The sequence below is a fragment of the Lepidochelys kempii genome, chromosome 12 (assembly GCF_965140265.1).
Source record: "Lepidochelys kempii isolate rLepKem1 chromosome 12, rLepKem1.hap2, whole genome shotgun sequence".
NCBI classification, from domain to species: Eukaryota; Metazoa; Chordata; order Testudines; family Cheloniidae; genus Lepidochelys; species Lepidochelys kempii.
In genome coordinates, this window is record NC_133267.1 from 7,692,610 (window position 1) to 7,713,327 (window position 20,718).

Here is a 20,718-nt window from a genome sequence, read left to right on the forward strand (position 1 = left end):
GCCACTCGGCTTCAGTCCCCTTCTCCCCATCTCCTAACTGAACAGGGCTTATGGAATATGAAAGGGCCCCTTAGTTCTCCGTAGACCCCAGTTCACCTTCTCTAAGGCTCAAACGCAGGGCTTTTTATTTTTTTCTTTTTGGACAGACTGGCCACTTCCCCCCTTGCAAGTTCCCACAGTTTTAAAAGGGTAACTGGGAAGCAGCATTAGCATCGACTGATCACTTGGGCCCTTTCTGGGTTACCAGTGCCAGATGTTGTTGTTGGCCAAGAGGCCATGTTGTCCCGCCACGCATAGAATCATAGAATATCAGGGTTGGAAGAGACCTCAGGTGGTCATCTAGTCCAACCCCCTGCTCAAAGCAGGACCAATCCCCAACTAAATCATCCCCTCCAGGGCTTTGTCAAGCCGGGCCTTAAAAACCGCTAAGGAAGGAGATTCCATCACCTCCCTAGGCAACCCATTCCAGTGCTTCACCACCCTCCTAGTGAAATAGCGTTCCCTAATATCCAACCTAGACCTCCCCCACTACAATTTGAGACCATTGCTTCTTGTTCTGTCACGTGTGTATTCCAGCCTTGAGTCACCGGAGGAGATGAACAACTCTGCCTGAAGTCTCGGGAGAGCACTCCCCGTGGAGAGCTCAAAGGGCTGGATCCGGTGGGGAGAAGAGAATATATTTACACAGTACCCGAAACGTGTGCCCATATCACAAGGCTGTCCCCTGGCCCGTCACAGCATGTAACCATTCCCTCCTGCTTGGAAGCTCGGACTAACCCTGGCATCCACTCAGCTAGCTGCTGAAAAAGCTCCTGTAAGTTTTGTTTTCATTAACGAGCTTAGCTGCAACGGAGCTCACCTTACTAGAAAGGCTGAGAATGAAGAGAGTGACAGCATCTTGGCTCCACCGGCTGGTTCTCCTGTGCCTGTGCGTGCCCCAGAACACCACACACAGGGGTTGTGAGGTGAATTTGAACTTAGTTCCTGCCAGTGTGCGTTTGAGCCCAGTCACAAGGATTGGCAACCAGTTGAAGGACTGCAGACAAACAACAACATACTGCGTTGGGGGAAGGAGAGATGCAGGGGATCATGTTGGGTCTGGTTTTATACAAGGTCCTCTCTGATCTGGAAGAGGGAGTACGCTGAAAACGGCCAAGGCCCAAAGCTGAGAGGAGTTACAAACACCAGGAAGGACAGAAAAATCCTATTAAGGAAGCTAGGGGTTGACGAGCAAATAAAACCAGATTCAACGCAGAAAAATAACCTGAACACACTGACAATGGGAGGGAGAAATACAGGAAGCAGTAATGGAGCATGAGAGCGCCAGGCAACAGCAAAGTAGATGTGAATTTGCATGTGTGATATGGCAGAAAGTGACCAATGGCTCAGGAAAGTGCACGTCCCTCTGCACACATCTGACATGGCTGGGGCACAGCCCCCAGGGGATAGCGAACTCTAATCTTGGAACTTCATTATCAGAAACATTCTCTCTGCTGCAATGAGACCTAGAGACCCTGACTGATCCTGCAGCCCCACTGGGCCAGGCACAATATAAACATAGTGAGAATGACCCTGCTCTAAAAAGCTGATACTCTCAGCAGGCAAGGACTAAGAAAAACAACAAATTTTTACAGCAGGGGAAACAAGGCACAGAGAGATTGAAGCGACTTGCCCATAAGAACATAAGAACGGCCATACTGGGTCAGACCAAAGGTCCATCCAGCCCAGTATCCTGTCCCCTGTCATTGGCCAATGGCAGGTGCCCCAAAGGGAATGAACAGACAGGTTATCATCAAGTGATCCATGCTCTGTCACCCAATCCCACCTTCTGGCAAACAGAGGCTAAGGACACCATTCCTGCCCATCCTGGCTAATAGCCATAGATGGACCTATCTTCCATGAATCTATCTAGCTCCCTTTTGAACACTGTGAACACCCTGAAAGTTTGTGGCCAAGTCAGGGATTGAACCCTAATCTCTCAAGTCCCTGTCTAGCCCCTTAGCTACAAAACCAGCTCTGATGATGGACACAAACTAGAGGAAGTTCAGAGAAGAGGCTCAAAGATGCTTCCGGGAAGCTAAAGAGTGAGATTCATGAGAGAAAACTCAAAGAGCTACCTAAGTCTAGCTTGGCTCAGCAGCTGTTAAGTGGGAAGTGAAGGCTATAACATGATAACCACCTACAAAGGTCTCCAGGATATGAGCGCACAGGAAGCAGAGGAATGAGAGTGGTATAAGGAAGCTCAGTGAGGAGTACTGGGATGAATCCCAAAAGGGGGAATCTAGGCTGATTTAAAAGACTTCTTATCAGATCTATGAGGCTGTAGGATAGAATCACAAGGGAAGCAGACCCTCACCAAGGCATTTAAGGCTGAACTGGATAAATTGCTGCAAAATTCATGGTGCACAGAACCATCCTGCCCTGACACAGCTGGCTGGATAAGATGATGGAACAGGTCTTTTCCTGTTTCACGTCTCTTACTCCAGGCAAGGCTGCTGGAGCTATTACAAAGCACACAGCTGTGATTTGATCCAACTGGGCTACTTTTAAGGGACTAGAGAAGCGCTGCCTCCTGAGACTCCAGCCCAGTCTTGTTTTTCTTGGCTGCAGGTGCTGGAAAATGGTGATGCTTTGAGCGTTGGTCCATGTGCTCTCCCTGGAGCCGTACACCACACAGCAACGGCCGCTGCCTCTGAAAGGGAGCACTGTTTGGATTTGCACAGCTGGGGCTGGCGTTCCGGGCCTGGATTTTTGAGGCACGATACCATCAGTTGGTCAGAGTCAGATGAATTCAGCAGCCACTTGTTAACTGCCCCGACCGAGCCTTTCCTCTCGCTGTTCGCCGGTGTCACTTCGCAGCAGCCCAACACGAGCAGGACGGGCGAACTCTTCCTTTAAACTGCCACCCCCAACATTCAGGCATCAGCCACCTGCCGACCTCTAGTGCAGTCCTCCCATAATTCTTTGCACTGGGTCACATGGCGCTACTAAAGGAGGCAGCTTAGGAAACAGCACACGGGTTTATGGGATGCTCCGGGTTACTGAGGCAGAGGGAACAGGATGGGGTTAACTAAACTGTCCCCTTCTCCTAAGGCAACTGGTGATGTTCACCTGGGGGTCGTGGCCCAGAAGGCAAGAACAAGACAGCTTCATAGGTCCAGTTCCAGCTGTCCCAATTGTACGTATACAGCCTCATTACCACAGTAGCTGAGCACCTCACAATCTCTACTGTGTGTATCCTCACCACACCTCTGTGAGGCAGGGCAGTGCTATTAGCCCCAGTGTACACACGAGGACCCGAGCCACAGAGGGGCTCAGCTACAGAGTTATTCCTGATTAACTGTCCCTGTGCAACTCTGTGTGTGAACACTTTTATTCCAAAAAAAGAGGGCCTTGTTCCTGTTTAAAGAGGGGTAAGCGAAACAGGAACGGGGCACTCTTGTTCCAGAATAAGAGTGTCCACATACATATTCAGGGACAGCTAATGTGCTTTCAAGTCACAGCCGACCTGAGTTGGCACTAACTTCCAAGTATAGACAAGCCCAAGGTGGTCACACGAGGAACTGAACTCAGGTCTCCCAAGTGCCAGGCTAGCCCCCTAACCACTAGACCATCCTTCCATATAATAGGCAAAGAATATTGCCATTTAAGCTGACAAGGGAAACTCCTGTCTTCCTCCCTTAATACTATTCCAACAAGGGGAGCGGTTTCCTTCCTCATTTTACCTACAGCATCTCCCACCACTTGTCTTAGCTTCCTTGGTTGTTAAGAAAGCCGCTACCACTCACCACTCCCTCCTCTGCGTTTCTAGGGTGCTTACCAACCCTTTGCCCACCGAGGGCCCCAAAGAACTGCACAAAAAGGAAGGAATTTTGCCTCCCTATTAATTAGACCACCATGATCCCCATTCTGCAAGTTAGGAAACAGACACCAGAGAGAGGTTGAGTGACTCCCCCACCGTCCACAAGCGAGCAGTACAGACCTGACCAGGACACCTACATTCTCCTGACTCGCAGTCCCTTGCTCTAACCACTAGACAAACACGTCCTTCTGCTAAAGAGCACCTGCCACAAACACTCATCCACACGGACCACGAAGACTACCGGCTTCATCAGGAGTAATGAATGTAGACAGAAGGCCTGCAAACATTGGAAAGCTACAAACAGATAGGTGACAGGAGCGGAAACAAGGACACACCTTTTAGTTCCACTGAAATGTATTCAGTGTAGGAGAGATTTTTTTCCTTTTTGGAGGGACAGAATGGAAATATGGTAATTTTGCTAAAAATACACGCAGAGTTGGTCTATATGAGGCAGTAACTTATTCCATCTTAATTGCCAGGAAAACATGTGGAGTAAACTAATATTATCTCAAAATAGCTCCCTGCTGCACCCGCTGGGAAGATGAAAAAATCAAATGATCAGCAACATGTGAGGAGTATTATCCAGCACAATGGGGCCCTGTTTCTGATGCAGAACTCTGGATGCTGCTGTAATTCTAAATATTAATAGCTTTGCTCCGTACTGAAGGACCCCAGATTTCTACCCATTAAAACCCTACCAACCAACACACAGGGGATAGTAATAAAATCTAAAAAACCCAAGCAGAGGGTTTGTTCTAAAAAGGGAGGAGTGCCAGAGACCCCACGAAATACACCAGGGACTTCACTCCTGCTGTTGACCCACAAGGAAGGCACTCAGGTACTATGGTGATGGATGGCCGCACAAAACCCTAAAACAGGCCACTCCACCAACCACATGCAGCCATACAGAAACCTTCTCCCCCACCACTGAAATGCAGTCACCCCTTGGATGGAACACAGCAGCTGTTTTAACAGCTCAGAGCAACGCTACACAGCGCAGGACAGGAAATGAAGCTATGGAGCCAGCTGATCCTGCAGAAAATAGGATTTACAGCGATGCCAGCTGCTGTGATTTTTATCGCAAATCTCATGATATCAGATGGGTTTCTTAGACCCCCCAGCTGCTGGAATCAGGAGATTGCACGGGAATCTCAGCTTTCATTTAAAATTAAAAACGTACGTTTCCAGCCTTCGTGATTGTGGAGAAAGGCTTGAAAATGTGAAGTGACAGCTCCCTAAAGGGTCAGAAACCAGAAATTATTATTTTTAAGCCAATCTCAAATTTTTTTTCGGACCTGACAGTTTTTGATCTCTTGGGGCTGGATATTGAGTTACTCAATTTGGTATTGGGCTAGGGCTTGCCAGAACTCTGTCTTTGATTAAAAAAAAGATCTCCTGCTATTTTTACATACACTCACTTGATTTCAACTCCTATCTAAAAGACCGAGGCCCTGATTCTCTGTTCCTCTGTCCCGGCACAGGAACGTGGCAGTAGGTGACACAAAAACAGATTTAAGTCTCCTTCGTACTCCTTGTAATCTTTCGGGCTGCTGGGATCTACCAGAACCCCGGCATAAATCAGAGCAGCCACAAGGCTACCGAGATTTATGATCAGGCTGCAATTGCCTCCTAGGGACCCCATCAGCCAGGTGAGACTAGCCCAAGCACAGAACAGTCCAGCCACACTCCCCATCTCCCTGTGCATGGCCCCCAAATGCTCCTTCTGCTGGGAGCAGGGCTGATAAAGAGCCTTTCCAGCTACTCCATACTGGCCAGGGCACCTGATTCATAGGGTGTATTCCACTTCCCCATTAGGCTGTTTTAGCGGTGTAAGGGGGCCAAAAACCACAGGGAATCTGGCCCCTATTCCGGGTGTGAATTCTGTATTATTCCAAACTGCATCAACAAAACCATGAAGCCAGAGGGGCCTGTTTTTCTGCTAGCATCTGATTTATTGTGTTTTAAATAAGACCTTCACTGGCGCCTCAGTAACAAGATTAGACAGAATCCCCGTGGACCACATTGCAGAGAGCTCATTTTGCCCTCATTGCTTCGCTCCGTGCAATAGACCCGGAGCAGCAGAGCTGAGTAACCCTGTCTGCAGCCGGAGGACCCGATCCATGGGTTTAAAGTGAGCGGAGGAGACCAGCACAGGGTACCAGGCCACGGATAATTTCTCCCAACTTGCAAAACCCAGCCAACAACAAACCACTCCTACGACTGTGCTGAGCAAATGCTACAGCCTTAATTAGGATGCCAAAGACCCTGATTAGCGCTTCAGTTTGGGAGACCACTGAAATGACTACCCTCAAAAGCACTGTTATTTAAACTCTACATTATCACCACTACAGCACCTCTGGAAGAGGGTCGGGGAACAGAGCTGTGCCCCTGGGGCTAGCCTCGCTCGGAGAAAATAGCCCGGTTGTTGGCAGGGTGGGAAAAGAGATACACCGTGCGGAAGAAAAAAAGTTAGCAGGGACCAACAAGGTGACATTTATGGAGAAGCTGCAGCAAGATGAATAGATTATAAAGGTACTGTGATCACTTAGTCGGACTTCTTGCATAAGCATAGGCCATGCAACTTTCCTAAGTTAATTCTGGTTTGATTTACATTATACCGTTGTGTTTCTAATGGGGAGCAATGCTGGGGAAAAAAAGCCAGGGGCTCAAGGAAGGGGATCCTCATCAGCTATTGGGTTAAGCTGATCCCAAACGGTTAGTTATTTGAGTCTTGATATTACAGAAGGGCCCTCTGGGGGCTAGGGAACTGCTCCAATACCAAACTGTACAGGGTTATTGATCCCTCTAATAATAGAAGTTATTTACGGCTCCAAACACCTCTAATCACACCTCCCAGTTGTTCCAGATTTTGAAGAACATCTCTCAACTGGACCAGGCTGCCTACTCATCTGTGCTACAAAGGTAACGTGATCCAATTAAAATAGGACCATGCAGATCATTGTTGCTACCACTGTTATATCATTGCAACAAACCTCATACAAAGTGTGATATGTGGCCAGAAAGGGTTAAGCATCCTGCAGGATAAATGACAGAGTCAACCATTAGAGGCATGTGAGTGGTAATTAGAGCCACTCTATGGTAGATAGGCTAGAACTTTGAAATACAAACCTATATTGTTAGAAATTGGAGGGGATACTAATTGTATGTGTGTACTCATATGTTAGCCATGTAAACAGACAGTTCCTGTTTGTCACTATAGCTATTGATTCAGAGATCAAAAGGGAATTTTAACATTTAAATGAACTGTAAACATAGGATATAGCTGTGTTTGTCTCTCTTTGAAATGTAAAGCAAATCACCTGAAAACAATGGAAAACGGGCAATTGCCTTATGTTAATCTGTGTGGATGATTACCAGCGATCCTTAGGAAATGGATCTACTTCAGAAGTCCCCATAATTGCTTATTGTTTGCCAAAGGACTCTGAGCGGTCACAGAAGGCCTGGTACTGTATAAAAGACCTTTTGATCCCAATTCTTTCGATCTCAGACCTGCTTGATGCTTCAGGCAGGAGAAGCTTAAGTCCAAAGGCTGAGATCACAGTCATAAGCTGGAACACCCTGAATATGAAGATTGGACTATAACCTATGAACTAATTCTGAAAGAACTCTTTGCAACTATAATGCTCGCCATCTCTAATATGAATTCAATCTCAAGAACTGTACTCATGTCTGTATCTGTACTAATCCTTTAACCAATACACACTCTCTTTAATAAATTTTAGTTTAGTTAATGAGAATTGGCTGTAAGCGTTGCATAAGAGAAACTGAAGATTTCCTGGACAGACGTCAGGACATGCTTCTACGGGCACAACGTTCTGAAGATTCAGAGCAGGCTGCGGAGTGGGGACAGGAGGACGGTGAAGAAATTTGGCAGCATGTGACCTCCAGAAGAAGAAAGGGGAGCGTCCACGTACCAGCAACGCAGATACAGGTAAGTAACCGTTTTCATGTTCTCTCCACAGGTACTAATGTGGAGAGTGGACTAGATGATACATCTGAGGGAAGGGAACAGAAGGAGACTCCGCCAATTGGAAGGCAGGAGATGCACTGTCCTAGGGTTGGGGGTTCCACGACCACCGCTCCCAAGAGAAGGAGGTGGGTGGTGGTGGTCGGGGACTCTCTCCTCAGGGGGACTGAGTCATCTATCTGCCGCCCCAACAGGGAAAACTGAGAAGTCTGCTGCTTGCCAGGAGCTAGGATTCACAATGTGACGGAGAGACTGCCGAGACTCATCAAGCCCTTGGATTGCTACCCCTTCCTGCTTCTCCATGTGGGCACCAATGATACTGCCCAGAATGACCTTGAGCAGATCACTGCACACTACGTGGCTCTGGGAAGAAGGATAAAGGAGTTTGAGGTGCAAGTGGTCTTCTCGTCCATCCTCCCCGTGGAAGGAAAAGGCCGGGGTAGAGACCGTTGAATCGTGGAAGTCAACCAATGGCTACGCAGGTGGTGTCGGAGAGAAGGCTTTGAATTCTTTGACCATGGGATGGTGTTCCAAGAAGGAGGAGTGCTAGGCAGAGACGGGCTCCACCTAACGAAGAGAGGGAAGAGCATCTTCGCAAGCAGGCTGGCTAACCTAGTGAGGAGGGCTTTAAACTAGGTTCACCGGGGGAAGGAGAGCCCTGAGGTAAGTGGGGAAGTGGGATACCGGGAGGAAGCACGAGCAGGAGCGCGCGAGAGGGCAGGTCTCCTGCCTCATACTGAGAAGGAGGGACGATCAGCGAGTTATCTCAAGTGCCTATACACAAATGCAAGAAGCCTGGGAAACAAGCAGGGAGAACTGGAAGTCCTGGCACAGTCAAGGAATTATGATGTGACTGGAATAACAGAAACTTGGTGGGATAACTCACATGACTGGAGTACTGTCATGGATGGATATAAACTGTTCAGGAAGGACAGGCAGGGCAGAAAAGGTGGGGGAGTTGCACTGTATATATGGGAGCAGTATGACTGCTCAGAGCTCAAGTATGAAACTGCAGAAAAACCTGAGTGTCTCTGGATTAAGTTTAGAAGTGTGAGCAACAAGGGTGATGTCGTGGTGGGAGTCTGCTATACACCACTGGACCAGGGGGATGAGGTGGACGAGGCTTTCTTCTGGCAACTCACAGAAGTTACTAGATCACAGGCCCTGGTTCTCATGGGAGACTCCAATCACCCTGATATCTGCTGGGAGAGCAATACAGCAGTGCACAGACAATCCAGGAAGTTTTTGGAAAGCGTAGGGGACAATTTCCTGGTGCAAGTGCTGGAGGAACCAACTAGGGGCAGAGCTCTTCTTGACCGGCTGCTCACAAACTGGGAAGAATTAGTAGGGGAAGCAAAAGTGGATGGGAACCTGGGAGGCAGTGACCATGAGATGGTTGAGTTCAGGATCCTGACACAGGGAAGAAAGGAGAGCAGCAGAATACGAACCCTGGACTTCAGAAAAGCAGACTTTGACTCCCTCAGGGAACTGATGGGCAGGATCCCCTGGGAGAATAATATGAGGGGGAAAGGAGTCCAGGAGAGTTGGCTGTATTTTAAAGAATCCTCATTGAGGTTACAGGGACAAACCATCCCGATGTGTAGAAGGAATAGTAAATATGGCAGGTGACCAGCTTGGCTTAACAGTGAAATCCTTGCTGATCTTAAACACAAAAAAGAAGCTTACAAGAAGCAGAAGATTGGACAAATAACCAGGGAAGAGAATAAAAATATTGCTCAGGCATGCAGGAGTGAAATCAGGAAGGCCAAATCACACCTGGAGTTGCAGCTAGCAAGACATGTTAGAGTAACAAGAAGGGTTTCTTCAGGTATGTTAGCAACAAGAAGCAAGTCAAGGAAAGTGTGGGCCCTTTACTGAATGAGGGAGGCAACCTAGTGACAGAGGATGTGGAAAAAGCTAATGTACTCAATGCTTTTTTTGCCTCTGTCTTCATGAACAAGGTCAGCTCCCAGACTACTGCAGTGGGCAGCACAGCATGGGGAGGAGGTGACCAGCCCTCTGTGGAGAAAGAAGTGGTTCGGGACTATTTAGAAAAGCTGGACAAGCACAAGTTCATGGGGCCAGATGCGCTGCATCCGAGAGTGCTAAAGGAGTTGGCGGATGTGATTGCAGAGCCATTGGCCATTATCTTTGAAAACTCATGGCGATCCAGGGAAGTCCCGGATGGCTGGAAAAAGGCTAATGTAGTGCCCATCTTTAAAAAAGGGAAGAAGGAGGATCCTGGGAACTACAGGCCAGTCAGCCTCATCTCAGTCCATGGAAAAATCGCGAAGCAGGTCCTCAAGGAATCAATTCTGAAGCACTTAAAGGAGAGGAAAGTGATCAGGAACAGTCAGCATGGATTCACCAATGGCAAGTCATGCCTGACTAATCGAATTGCCTTCTATGACGAGATAACTGGCTCTGTGGATGAGGGGAAAGTGGTGGACGTGTTGTTCCTTGACTTTAGCAAAGCTTTTGACACTGTCTCCCACAGTATTCTTGTCAGCAAATTAAAGAAGTATGGGCTGGATGAATGGACTATAAGGTGGATAGAAAGTTGGCTAGATTGTCGGGCTCAACGGGTAGTGATCAATGGCTCCATGTCTAGATGGCAGCCGGTATCAAGTGGAGTGCCCCAAGGGTCGGTCCTCGGGCCGGTTTTCTTCCATATCTTCATAAATGATCTGAAGGATGGCGTGGATTGCACCCTCAGCAAGTTTGCAGATGACACTAAACTGGGAGGAGAGGTAGATACGCTGGAAGGTAGGGATAGGATACAGAGGGACCTAGACAAATTGGAAGATTGGGCCAAAGGAAATCTGATGAGGTTCAACAAGGACAAGTGCAGAGTCCTGCACTTAGGACGGAAGAATCCCATGCACCACTACAGACTAGGGACCGAATGGCTCGGTAGCAGTTCTGCAGAAAAGGACCTAGGGGTTACAGTGGACGAGAAGCTGGATATGAGTCAACAGTGTGCCCTTGTTGCCAAGAAGGCCAATGGCATTTTGGGATGTAAAAGTAGGGGCATTGCCAGCAGATCGAGGAACGTGATCGTTCCCCTCTATTCGACATTGGTGAGGCCTCATCTGGAGTACACTACAACAAGGATGTGGAAAAATTGGAAAGAGTCCAGCTGAGGGCAACAAAAATTATTAGAGGACTGGAACACATGACTTATGAGGAGAGGCTGAGGGAACTGGGATTGTTTAGTCTGCGGAAGAGAAGAATGAAGGGGGATTTGATAGCTGCTTTCAACTACCTGAAAGGGGGTTCCAAAGAGGATGGATCTAGACTGTTCTCAGTGGTAGCTGATGACAGAACAAGGAGTAATGGTCTCAAGTTGCAGTGGGGGAGGTTTAGGTTGGATATTAGGAAAAGCTTTTTCACTAGAAGGGTGGTGAAGCACTGGAATGCGTTACTGAGGGAGGTGGTGGAATCTCCAGGTTTTTAAGGCCCAGCTTGACAAAGCCCTGGCTGGGATGATTTAGTTGGGGATTGGTCCTGCTTTGAGCGGGGTGTTGGACTAGATGACCTCCTGAGGTCCCTTCCTACCCTGATATTCTATGATTCTATGATTTGGATAAGATCTGGAGTATTCATTAACCTGGGAGGTAATGTGTCCGATCCTTTGGGATTGGTAGAACTTTTCTATATGATCAATAAGATTTTCAGTAATCCTCATCATATTTGACTTGGGTGTCTGGGTGGAGGCCTAAGGCTGGGTTGCTTTAAGGGAACTGTGTTGCTGGCTTCTGGGTAACCAATGAGGTATTATAGAGCCTGTTTTGTGCTGGCTTGGTAAATCAAAGTATTGGAATCTCCATCAGCTTTGGGGATTGTTTGCCCCATTCTTTGCAGTGCACCCTAAGTAAGTGACCTAATTGAGTGGGGATTGGTCCTGCTTTGAGCAGGGGGTTGGACTAGAGGACCTCCTGAGGTCCCTTCCAACCCTGATATTCTAGGATTCTATGACCTCACTTGGCTCCCCTGAGACCCTGATCACAGCCCCTTTCCACAAATTTAAAGAGACTTCCCATTAACCTAGGGGCTGCTGCAAGGACCTGGGCGCCATGAGATCAGAAGTTCTGCTCTCATCCCGGCCGACTGCTGTACAGTATTTCCAAGCACTTTGAAAAAGACGGCTTTACCGCATTCACAGGCGGAAAGCTTCCCTTAGACCAGGTCTAGAGCCGACAATATTATAATCTGTCTGTTACGCTGCAATGCGCACCCAAATGCAGGTGGGCCACCTTCTGGTCCTTTGGCAAACGGTTGGATTGTTGGTATCACAAAGGTACCCTTCAAACCTGGCAGTGACCCATTACCAAGTACAACCCCCTTCTCATAACACAGCCAGGACACAGGAGAAAACCACCTCTCTCCTTTTCTTTCCTTAACCTTTATGGAATTATTTTAGTCCTGCAAAGAGTTAACCCAATGGAAAGAGTCATTTGGGTCCAAACATGGAAGAGAAGTTCTAGATTTTTAATCTGTCCCAGAAAGAGCAACAGACTAAATAAAGATTTCTGCATGGGCCAAGTAGAGCACCTTGAATTACAAGCAGAAAATGAGGAAAAGTTCCCCAAGTAACGGAGCCTGCCCAGGATGAACACAAATTTAAAGCTCCATAGCAGCAGAAGGGAGATAGATGTTCCATAGTCCTCAACAACTGGGGAGCGTTGTTATGGGGGTCTAAGGAAAGCTTGAGCTGGCAGGGTGATGAACCTAAAAGGGAGGGCCAGTCCAGAGTCTGCAGAGCCTCACTTTAACACCCCCAAGAGAGAGAAGGGGAGGAATGGAGGCTGAGGAGCCAGAACTCCTCATCTCTAACCCTGAGGCGAGAGAGGGAAACACAGAACAGGGACCAAGGAGCTGCTCCTGCTTACACCAGGTCTGAAATTTGGTCCTATGTCTCTCCATGCCTTCTGGTGTTTGACTTGGATATGTCAGACCGGATTTTCAACAGAGCTTCAGCTGCCATTTTAGGCACCCAAGTACGCAGCTGGAGTTTCAAAACAGCTCAGCGAGTGAGTGCTTTTGAAAACTCTGGCTCCAGGTGTGGGTGCTGGGCGTTTGAAAATCTGGCCCCGTATCTGCATGGGTCCGCTAGCTCCTTGGGGCAGAACCCTTTGTGAGCCACTTCCAGTGCAAAAGAAGGATTGGCCACGTTGCTGCTGCTGCACATGATCCGACAGTCCAGGCTATGAAATGCAAAGCGGGGACAGGATAGAAACTGCAGGATGAGACTCCAAGCAAGTCACGGGGTCTCTATCAATAGGAGGTGACCTGTGCAGGAGTGGCACAAAAGCAGCCAGACGTTCTCTCCAGGGCACACCAGGAATGGCATTCATCAGCGTGCCTCATTGCATCTTGCAGCGGCTCCTTTATGGTCAGAGCAACATGACATCAGTTCAATGGAAAGTTTAATTAAGACATGACTAATTTTTATGTAGCTCCTTGGCTTGTGTTTTTTCAAAGGCTGATTCACGGCAAATTTTCAGCGCCTGTTAAGCTTAGTGAGACAGAATCATGGCACCTAGGAACCAATCTGACTGCTAGAAACACTGAATCGCAATCTTTGTTGGTTCTGGCACCGCATGTTAAGACATTGCAGGCACCAAGTCTGGGGATATTTCTTCCGCTTAACTATAGCGCCATTGTCGTCATCTGGATTCATCGTTAGTGGGGGATTACTGACGGATTTTACCTACATTCTGAAGGCGTTTCAACTTCATGCTTTCTCCCACCTATGCCTCCTCCTATAAGGGAGTTCATCACTTCAACCCCATTACACACACACACACACACACAGAGTCTCGACTCGTCCTTCCATTGCAATCACAGAACATTTACATCGTATAGGGTACTGCAACGTGATCAGGGCACAAGATCACACGATGATATGCCGAGGGTCCCCAAAGCTACATCAGCCCAGTGACCGTCCTGTATCCAGACAAACCTGAAAATACTAGGGCAAAACCTTCTTGTTGCCACAGCAGCGCCTTACTGGGAGTAACACTGGCCAGTCCCAGGTCCCTGTCCCCCCACCCCCATTTGTGGATCCCAGCCAGCTGCTCTCTAAACCCGAACATTCAGCATTCAGGAGCAGTGACCATTGCCCCTTTCCAGCTGGAGGCAGCCCAGGGACTAGCAGCAAAGTTTAGCAATGTGCTGACCTTCGCTGACTCCTCAAAAGCAGAGTGTCTCAGAAACTGCCTGCCATAAATATAAAAGGAAGGGTAAACACCTTTAAATCCCTTCTGGCCAGAGGAAAAACCCTTTCACCTGTAAAAGGTTAAGAAGCTAAGACAACCTCGCTGGAACCTGACCAAAATGACCAATGAGGAGACAAGATACTTTCAAAGATGGGGGGGGGGGGAGGAAGGGGGACAAAGGGCTCTCTCTGTTTGTGTGGGTTTTTTTCTTTTTTTTTTCTTTTTTTTTTGCCAGGACCAGAGCAAGAATGCAGGTCAGAACTCCTGTAAAGAGTTAGTAAGCAATCTTGTTAGATATGCATTAGATTCTGTTTTGTTTAAATGGCTGATAAAATAAGCTGTGCTGAATGGAATCGATATTCCTGTTTGTGTCTTTTTGTAACTTAAGGTTTTGCCTAGAGGGATTCTCTATGTTTTGAATCTGATTACCCTGTAAGGTATTTACCCTCCTGATTTTACAGAGGTGATTCTTTTACTTTTTCTTCAATTAAAATTCTTCTTTTAAGAACCTGATTGCTTTTTTCATTGTTCTTAAGATCCAAGAGTTTGGGTCTGTGTTCACCTATGCAATTTGGTGAGGATTTTTATCAAGCCTTCCCCAGGAAAGGGGGTGTAGGGTTTGGGAGGATTTTGGGGGGGAAAGACGTTTCCAAGCGGGCTCTTTCCCTCTTATATTTTTATTAGACGCTTGGTGGTGGCAGCAATAAAGTTCAGGGACAAAAGGAAAAATAGTTTGTACCTTGGGGAAGTTTTAACCTAAGCTGGTAAGAATAAGCTTAGGGGGTTTTTCATGCAGGTCCCCACATCTGTACCCTAGAGTTCAGAGTGGGGAAGGAACCCCGACACTGCCCTTTCAAGAACAACTCTCTATAGTGTATTTCGCAAAGTAACAGGAGCTAAAAAAAGCAGAAGCAAAAAATAAACCACACACATTTGATTACGTCGTAAAGGAAGCTGGTGTTGAAGCCATCTGACACAATCTTATCGACAGCAAAAGAGGACTTTAGAATTATGGCAGGTTAAAGAGACACTGCATGACAAGATTAGAAATCCTGTGAATCTAACCCAGATCACCGCATTAGCATCAGTAAAAAAAATTCAAGACAGATGGGTTTTTGCTTTCGATTTAAATGGAATTTTAGTACTGTGGAAGGGTGCTGAGAATTCAGAGCCCTGGAGACTTAAGATCTTCTTTAGCCTCACAGAACAGGTACAACATGGCAGTGAAAGATTCCCATACCCCACCCAGGGTGCCCCATCAAAGTTCCTCAACCCTGACTTGAAGGGACCAACTCTAGGAGCTAAGGATAGTTCAGGCTATAACCCAGTAACCCAGTTCATTCATCGGCTTCTTTGCCAAGATCTTCCTGCTGTCAGTCCAATTCGTTCCAATTGTCAATGTTTTTTTGGTGGGGACTCCTGTCCTCAGGGACAATCTACTTGTTCCACTTAAGGCACAGAGTGGTACCTGTCCATAGCTATTAATTATCTTCTACCACTACTGGCCTGGACCTAATTCAAAGCAGTGACCTACAGGTTAGAAGCGAATGTCTCCACAATTCTCCCCGTGCTGTTTATGATTTTTCCATTCAGCGACTTGTTACATAAGGAAAAGTCTTCCAACACACTGCATCCCTCAGAATCAAAAATAAACCAGCAGTTCCTCGTACAAACATCTTGGCCCCGTGCCTTCTTCACGGCTTTTGTTGAACACTGAGCCAACACGTTTCATATGCACAATCTTGGGTTGTAATTTAAAAACGCAAAACTCCCACGCCATTGTGACAAGGGGACAGGCTGCCCATAATTCCTCAGAGCAACGTGTTCTCTAAATAGGGACCAGACACCAAAGAAAGACCAAAGGCTGCCCTTTAGAAAGTGGTGAACTCTTGGTTCTAAAGAGCTGCAGGAACCTCTACTATAAAGAGGGGAACATCCACCTCAATCCCAGGGGATAGGAGAGAGAGAAACTGGGGTTGGTTTTCTGGTGGTCTTAACAGAGAGCTGTCTAACTATGGCAAGTCTATAAGACACTCCATATCTACAGTGAAGTCCATGGTATTCTGCAATCCAACCTGCAGTAGCTCTCATCTATAAATGCAAAGGTTCGACCCATGCAGATCACAACTCCTAGCATGCAATGGTCTGCCTCCATCCACAAGGAAGACTGTCCAGATCAAGAAGGACCCTTACATGTTAGGGCCTGTAGTCTCCATGTGAAGGACGAGGAGACCTGCAGCATTGTCCCTCTTACGCAAGTGGTCCCATAGCTCCTAGGAAGTTGCCAAGATCCTTCCTCCCCAGCCCTTGAGTTGGGCCAGGTACGTCCTGCTTATCAAACACAAACAGTGCCCAAAGGGATTGTAAGTATTCCTATGTGTGCGATGTTCCCTAGTGCTGCATTCCAGTCTGAGGCCTGTTTTCAGCAGAGTATATGTTTGGCTGGGGCTTCTTTTTTTATTTTTTTGGATGGTAGATCCTTGGAATCTGGCCAGAACGGACTTAAATAATCAAATAATTCATCCAATTCACACACTATTAGTTTCATTAGCAGCTTCATACTGCAGAGGCAGAGTGCTTGAAACAAGACCACACAATGGCTCTCTGTGCTTTGCATTTTTAAGGGGGAACAAATTAGAGATCTTTGTTCCACTGTCACAGGGCTGGGTGGATGCTGGAGTTCCTTTTCTCCCAGAACAAACTCATGTTTGCAGGCCCTGCCATGGGGAGGGCACACAGCCTCAATTTAAGGGGTGGCAAAGGGAGTAAATGAAGGCAGTTCTCTGCTCATCAACCCACCAGGAGGAATCATGCTGCTAACGCTGATTTTCAACATGCGCGGGGCAGCGTGTTTCTCTTTAAGGAACCTCAGCTGGCCCTTGCTGATGGGTAACATTATTATTTGCAAAAGAAACTGCCCAAGAGCTGCTAACCTCTACAAGGTATGCTGCCTAGCTGCTATGAGCATTTTCCCAGATGTGCTAAAAGGAGTGGAAGTGATATTCTAGTTCTCTCCCTCTAGGTTTACAGCTTATGTTTTCTCCTCCTCCACGTGTGCCTTTGGAAACAGGCTTCTTGATAACAGGATAAGCCTTCAAATAACGCACATCGCTAATCTATGCAACCTTGTCTTCTGAAAATGGTTAACCATATCTTCCCCCTCCTCCCACTTGAGTTTTTGATCTTGTCCTTCTTTAGCAGATAGGCTCTTTGTTGCCACAACCCTCCTACTTCAGGTCTGTACAACGTCCAGCACAAATGGATAAGATTTCACACTCTCAGATTTCCTCTCAACTTTCCTAGACCCGTCAAACTACAGCAGGGAAATAACTTGGTTTTAGTTCTGTTCTCCCCAAGGATGTTAGTTTTGACATGGTGACATGAGCTATAAGGCTATAGGGCAGGGGTGAGCAAACTACGGCCTGCAGGCCGGATCTGGCCAGTCAGGGCTTTGGATCCAGCCCGCAGGATTGCCAGCCCCATGGCCCAGCAGGGCTCAGGCAGGCTCCCTGCCTGCCCTGGCCCCACGCCAGAAGCAGCCAGCATCACGTCCCTGTGGCCCCTGGGGGAAGGGGGAGCAGAGGGCGCCGTGTGCTGCCCTTGGCTGCAAGCACCACCCCCCGCAGCTCCCATTGGCCGGGAACGGGGAACCACAGCCAATGAGAGCTTCGGGGGAGGTACCCACAGGCGAGGGCAGCACGCAGAGCCCTCTGTCCCCCCCTCTTCCCCAGGGGCCGCAGGAACATGGTGCCGACCGCTTCTGGGAGCAGCGTGGGGCCAGGGCAGACAGGGAGCCTGCCTTAGCCCTGCTGCGTGCCACTACCACCCTGGAGCCCACACCCTGAATCCTTCCTGCACCCCAACCCCCTGCCCTGAGCCCCCTCCTGCACCCTGCACCCCAACCTCCTGCCTTGAGCCCCCTGCTGCACTCCGCACCCCTCCTGCGCTCCAACCCCCTTCCCTGAATCCCCTGATGCACCCCTCCTGCGCTCCGCACCCCAGCCCTACATTCCTGGCCCTGCATGCAATTTCCCCATACAGATGTGGCCCTCAGGCCAAAAAGTTTGCCCACCCCTGCTCTAGGGTGTTTGGATCTGATGGCGAAGAAACAAGCCACGACAGTGTTAAGATGTAGCTTCTGCTCAGCGTCTCCTCCAATAAAGGGTGACAGGTGCGGCGCATACGTCTCATCCAGCCAAGCACGATCAAGACTCATGAACAGTTCAAAGGCTTTTCCCAGTGAGTCACTGACTGGACTGCAGTTCACACAGCATATAACTGAACCTCATCACTTTAGTGCCTCTCCTTTTTCTTGCCCAGGGGCCCCCACCTGCTGTTCCCAAACTATTAATCTGAAATTCATTAAGGGCCTGACCCCAGTCCATTGACCTCCATGGGCTTCGGATGAGGCCTTAGGTATTCAAACACAACCCACCTCCAGAGTCTCCCTGAACAATGCAAATCAACAGCAGTACCCAATATACACCAGTCCAAACCTGCACCATCATGTAACATTCAATACTGACCGAATAACTAGCCAATTCAAAACAAAAGAGCCGTTTCATACCTGGCTGGGGCTCCAAACAAACAGCTCATCATACAACTTGGAATGGCACCTCTGGATTCTAACGAGGGCCTTGGCACCCGGGACACCGCATTAGATTAGCATTGCAGTGTGCTCAGATTGGGCTCGAGTCATTAGGGATCATGACAGCATTGCCCCAAGCCTCTACATGTCGCATAGGACCATGGATCGTGACTCGGTCAGCTCTGGAATGTTAAGGAATCATTTTAAGCCTTCACTGTGCCATGACAGAGGTTGACATTTCCGAGCCCTGTGATCACAATTCTAAGATTTTTGTCAAAATGATAAATGAGACAAGTCTGCGAGATGAATGTAACAGCAGCGAAACCAGACGCATCACAGTGAGAACTCACATATCCACACTTGCGGGTCTGAGAAGATCACTTGTGCCGACCTAATACAGAGGCTTTCAGGCAAACTTGGGAATGTTCTGAAGTTTCCAATACCCACCAGAGATGATCACGCTTAGCTGATCATTCCTCTTAAAAGAAAAACACTGATCAAACACGAAAAGGCACTGACGCATGCAACCATGTCTAAATAAAAGACAGACAGACCATACGTGACGGGTTGGATCACACAAACCCCTTTGGGACTGCCACCTGATGTGCCTAGACTACCTCTGAGCTCATTTTCCCTGCCAGCTTGGGACTTCAGTAGAATCATAGAATCACAGGGTTGGAAGGGACCTCAGGAGGTCATCTAGTCCCACCCGCTGCTCAAAGCAGGACCAATCCCCCATAGTTGCCCAGATCCCTAAATAGCCCCCCTCAGGGATTGAACTCACAACCCTGGGTTTAGCAGGCCAATGCTCAAACCACTGAGCTATCCCTCCCCCCTTGTTTGAGCCAGACATGCTTGCCTGCTGCAAACACAGATCCAAGTCTGAACCACGTCCCCCACAAGCTACAGGCTTAACTGAAAACAGCTTAAGAAGTGCTCCTGTCTCCAGTACTTGGATACCCAGCTACCCATGGGATCCAAACCCCAAATAAATCCTTTTTACCCCGTATAAAGCTTATACAAGATAAACCCATAAATTGTTCGCCCTCTATAAACACTGATAGAGAGATATGCACAGCTGTTCACCCCCCGCAGTATTAATACTTACTCTGGGTTAATAATTAAGTAAAAAAAGTGATGCTACTCCATATAAAAAGTAGGATTTAAGTGGTTCCAAGTAATAACAGACAGAACAAAGTAAATTACCAAACAAAATAAAACAAAAGATGCACGTCTAAGCCTAATACAGTAGAAAACTAAATGCAGGTAAATCTCACCCTCAGAAATGTTCCAATAAGCGTCTTTGACAGACTTGCTTCTTTCTAGTCTGGGCCCAATCCTTTCCCCCGGTACAGTCCTTGTTCCAGCTCAGGTGGTAGCTAGGGGATTTCTCATGACTGCAGCCCCCTTTGTTCTGTTCTACCCCCTTATATAGCTTTTGCACAAGGCAGGAATCCTTTGTCCCCCTCTGGGTTCCCACCCCTCCTTCTAAATGGAAAAGCCCCAGGTTAAAGATGGATTCCAGGTCAGGTGACATGATCACATGTCACTGTAAGACTTCCTTACCCACTCATTGCGCACACGTATTCAGGAAGACTTACAAGTAAACAGAGCCATTTACAACCAAATTGTCCTGGTTAATGGGAGACATCAAGATTCCAAGCCACCATTAATGGCCCACACTTTGCATAATTACAGTAGGACCTCAGAGTTATATTTCATATTTCGAGTTTCAGATACAGGAATGTTACATTTATACAAATTGAATGACCACACTCAGTAGATTATAAGCTTTGTAATGATAATTTACAAAGAGACCTTTTGCATGAAGCATATTCCAGTTACATTATATTCACACTCATTAGCATATTTTCATAAGATCATATAGAGTGCAATGTCACACCATAAACAATTCAGGTGACGGGACTGCAAAAACGTGGACACTTGTCCAAACAACTTGGCTTAATTTTAACAGGAACTAAGTGTCCAACTGGGCTTAGAGAGCTTTGAAAATCTCTCCCTCAATTGTCTTTAAAACTGGGCTATATATATATCCCAT

The 20,718-nt window shown here is 47.6% G+C and overlaps 1 protein-coding gene across 12 annotated transcripts in view; it reads right to left on the bottom strand.

Moving 5' to 3' along the window:
• CPNE2 (copine 2) overlaps positions 1 to 20,718 on the bottom strand; it is a 201,962-nt gene that overhangs the window by 141,357 nt on the left and 39,887 nt on the right. The gene's annotated exons all lie outside the window — the stretch shown is intronic.